Here is a 4,757-nt window from a genome sequence, read left to right on the forward strand (position 1 = left end):
CTCCTGTTCACCATCGTCTTCATCCTGCTCAATGTTTTCTTTCTCAGCATCTTCTTTCTCTTCCTGGTCTTCAGCTTCACTGTTGTTAAGCACAGGCTCTCCCTCAGCAGCCTCCTCTAGTGCTTCTGTTTTTAGTTTCACCTCTGGGCGGTATTCATCATCTTGCTCATTGGAAGGTACGGCTGATGTGATATTTTCTTCTATTATTTTCCTTTTGGCTTCACACTCCAATTCTTCCAAAAAGCAGGTGCTTTTCCAGTAACTCAGCCTGCCTTTTCTGCTGCTTTTTGTCTTTAGAAATTTTTCCTATAGGTTTATGCTGTGGCACCGTACTCACTGCAGTCCCTGAAGGAGGAGGAGCAGCGGCTTTCTGCCACTGCGTGGCCTCAGCTGCCATTCTTCTCACGTGTGCATCATCACACACATCAAGATGTCCCCTGGCGTGATGTCAGTATGAATGATCTTGCATTTACTGTATAGATAATCTATCCCTTGGAGTACCTGTCAAATGATACTCTTCACACAACGTAAAGGAAGGCCTTGATAGTTGGACTTGATAATCCATTTGAGGAGATGGTGGCCAAGCACTTCGAAGACCATGCAGACATGGATTCCATTCATGCCTGAAATCTTGAAGTCATCAATGAGCTGTACTACCATGTCTTTACTTGGGTCACTGGGATCACTTTCTAGAACACATTTAAGCAATTTTATTTAATCCAAGGCTGTCTCCGTATAATGCTGGGCACTTTTTACAACTTTCACTGCAACAAATTTTTCCCCTGCATGTCCCAGCACAGCTAGACAGTAGAGAAGCGTCCCAATCCTAGCTTCTGGAAGAACTAACGGAGCATTCTGTGGAGGCTCCAGCCTTCCTGAAGAGGACAACTTCTCAGAGTTAACTGACATCAGCAGCTCAATCTTCTGCTTGATTTCATTTCCTTTACTCAATCTGCACGACAGCTTATCCACCATAGTATTCCCAGTAGTCACTCATTTTTATTTTTTCAGATGCTTTTCTTTCAGCCTCTGCTTTCAGGCCTGAATTTCCAGCACTTTCCTGGAGCTCATCCGGACACAGGGGAAGCAGCCAGGCAGCCATTTCTGACTCTCTGAAAAGCCTGCCCTGCTTGCAATAGATGTGTTTGTGATGTGATAAACCTTTCAAGGGCCCTCTGTGTGGGGGACATCATCAGCCTAAACACCATTCCAAGGTATTGTGGGTCCCTCTACATCCTCCTGATGGTGTCACCTGCTATTGGTGCTATGAACATGATGACGAGTGAATGAATTCACCAAGGGGTCCTTCTTCACTAACCTTGGGGTCACACTCCTCTGAAGCCTTCTGTCCAGCACACTCGTGCCCTGCTGTTGGCTAATTGGGACCTGAGCTGTGTGGGGATGAGCTGCACCATCAAGTCAGTGGAGCCTCTGTTTAGATTTAGGAAACATGAGTCAGAAGATTAGATCATTAATTGTCATTTTAGCACAAGAGTGTCTAAAAGAGACTCTCTGCCTTTTGTCCACATGAGAAAGTTGTCTCTGATTACAACAGACCTTTCTAACTCAGAGACATCAGAGGTAAGTGCAGAGTCAGGAATCCAGAGGTTCCCTGAGGGAAACTGTGACATGAAGAGGAAACCACATAGAAACCAGCTCAACACTCCCTCCAACTGCACCTGCCTCTGGGATGGTCCTTGTGTTCAGGGACCCTGAGAGACCCCTGGTGGTTGGTTTGTGTCTGGGTTCACAGTGACTTCCGCTCACTTTGTGTCTTGCACAGAAATACATGGCCATGTCATCAGCTCTCAGGCTGTTCATTTGCAGATACAGAGTGTCCTTGGCATTGTCTCTGGAGATGGTGAATTGGCCCTTCACAGAGTCTGCATAGTATGTGTTGCCACCACTCCAATTAATGAGTGATGCCCACTCTAGCCCCTTCCCTGGAGGACCCAGTGCATGCCATAGTCATCAAAGGTGAATCCAGAGGCTGCACAGGAGAATCATAGAGACCCTCCAGGCTGCACAAAGCCTCCCCCAGACTCCACCAGCTGCACCTCACACTGGGCACCTGCAAACACAAAGATGTCCTGGTCAGGAAACTCTCACACATCCACTGTTTTTCTCACTTATGTTCACTCACATACACAGTGTCTATCATTCTCCATAAATTATCTCTAAAAAAAGCCACAAGGAAAACCCAGATGAGCCCAAACCCCATGGTGAGTGGTCTGTGTTCAGTCCTGATCAGGGTATGGGAACACCTGGGGATCCCAGGGCTGGGCTCCTGTCCCAGAGCTGAAGGGTCAGGGCTGGGCTGGTTTTTATGAGCAGAGGGGACCTATTTGCATGTCCTCATACTATATAGAGAGAATAGGGGTTGGATTCTGACATAAAGGACATAGTCCCAGAGTGGGATTTGTACAAAGGTGCTGTCTGTTATAAATTACTCTGACATCCAAGCCTGTGCCCTCTCATAGGACCCAACTGCTCAGAAGATCCATACAAACACACAGGAGAGAAAATTCACACACAAAGAGGTTTAAAATGAGAGATGCTGTTGACAGGCACTAGTAATGTCACCCAAGAGAAATCAACCCTCACAATCTGAGAAAGAAGTAAAAGTCCAGGGGTTCATGTTCAGGAGATGGGGAGTTCCATCTGACTCCGTTTCCCCTACAAAGTGATCAGAGGATAAACTAAGACCAGAGTGTGAGCCTAGAGCCAGTGGACCAAGTATTGGTGGAGAGAGGAGCATCTGTGTTGGTCCCTGGAAGCCAGAAGCATGAACTATAGAGACACAGACAGAGTTCCCAGGACCTATTCCTTCAGGGGCGTTTGGTGCTGGACGTGTAGCAGCTGCACAGCCTCCTTTGTGGTGTTTACTCTCTAGACTCTGTTGTAGATCCAGTTTCATACATTTGGATATAGAATTTTCATCATGACCAAGTGTGTTTAGATAGGTTTTGGGTAATGGTTTAGTGATAGTTAGGTTGAAAATCTTGTTATTGGGATCCTGAAGTCTGTATGTGACTCTTGGAACCACCATCGCCATGTCCTGGCTCATCTTCAGTTCTCATGTCTGTGACCCATCCTGGGGTGTCCATAGACAGATGGAACTGTGAGATAGGTTCTGGTCGATGAAGGGGGGCAGCTGGGTTTTACAGGGTCTGCTTTGACACAGCTCATCCAGTAGCTACAGAATGTGAATCCAGAGGCTGCACAGAAGAGTCTCAGAGAACCCCCAGGCTACATCAAGCCTCCCCCAGACTCCACCAGCTGTACATCACATTGGACACCTGCAAACACAAAGGCATCCTGGTAAGGAAACTCTCACATATCCTTGATGCTGTGGGAAGAGCTAGAGAGAGTTGGCAGGGCTATGGCCATGGAGATCAGGGTCTCGGACAGATCTAGGGAGAATGTGGACAGTGGATGGCAGCTTGGGAGTTTTCCTTCCTTCTGAATTTTTGAAATATTTTTAGAATGAAAGGTGTTCGTTTTCCTTTAAATGTCTGGTGAGATTCACCTATGAAATTATCTGGTCCAGGAATTTTCTTTGCTGGGAGGTTTTTGATTCCTGCTTCAACTTCATTAGATTAATTTGGTCTATTTAGATATTCTGATTGTTCCTGATTCAGTTTTGAAAGGATATATGATTCTAGGAATTGAGCATTTTTGTCCATGTTGTCCAATATGTTGTCCAATATGTTGGCATATGGTTGTTCATAGTCATTTATTATTAACCTTTCTATTTCTATGGTATTTCTATGTTGTTCATTTGCAGATACAACATGTTCTTAGAGTTACCACTAGAGATGGTGAATCGGCCCTTCACAGAGGTGGCATAGTTTGTGGTACTTCCATCAACATTAATGTATGAGACCAACTCTAGCCCCTTCCCTGGAGCCTGGTGGACACAGCTTATCCAGTAGCTACAGTACGTGAATCCAGAGGCTGCACAGGAGAGTCTCAGAGAACCCCCAGGCTACATCAAGCCTCGCCCAGACTCCACCAGCTGTACATCACATTGGACACCTGCAAACACAAAGGCATCCTGGTCAGGAAACTCTCACATGTCCACTCTTTCTCTCACTCATGTCCACTCACATGCTTAGTGTCTTTTGTTCTCCATAAATTACCTCTTAAAATAGCCACAAGGAAAACCCAGCTAAGCCCCAACCCCATGGTGAGCGGTCTGTATTCAGTCCTGATCAGGGAATGGAAACACCTGGGGATCCTGGGGCTGGACTCCTGTCCCAGAGCTGCAGGTTCAGGGCTGGGCTGGTTTATATTAGCATAGGGGGTCCCTATTTGCCTATCCTCTTGCTATATAGAGAGCTTTGCGGTTGGATTATTATATAAAGGACAGTCGCAGAGTATGACAGGTCCAAGGGTGCTGTGTGTGTGAAGAATTACTCCCTACAACTGGGCCTGTGCTCTCCCCAGTGGACCCAAAAGCTCCAGGACACGTGTACAAAGACCCAGGAGAGAAAATTGTCATAAAAAGAAAAAAAGAAGAGCTTTAAAATGAGAGATGCCTTTGACAGTCTCCGTCACCACTAATGGAAAACAAGGGAAATCAACCCTCACAACCTGAGAAAGAAGTAAAAGTGTGTGCCGAAACCGGTTTGGCTCAGTGGATAGAGCGTCGGCCTGCGGACTGAAAGGTCCCAGGTTCGATTCCGGTCAAGGGCATGTACCTGGGTTGCGGGCACATTTCCAGTAGGAGATGTGCAGGAGGCAGCTGATAGATG

At 46.5% G+C, this 4,757-nt stretch overlaps 1 pseudogene; it reads right to left on the reverse strand.

The window, feature by feature from the left end:
- Nucleotides 1–3: 3 nt before the first annotated feature.
- On the reverse strand, nt 4–975 carry LOC111823810 (annotated as a pseudogene).
- Nucleotides 976–4,757: the final 3,782 nt, after the last annotated feature.

This window comes from Myotis lucifugus, unplaced genomic scaffold (genome assembly GCF_000147115.1).
Source record: "Myotis lucifugus unplaced genomic scaffold, Myoluc2.0 scaffold_699, whole genome shotgun sequence".
In the NCBI taxonomy this organism is placed as follows: Eukaryota; Metazoa; Chordata; class Mammalia; order Chiroptera; family Vespertilionidae; genus Myotis; species Myotis lucifugus.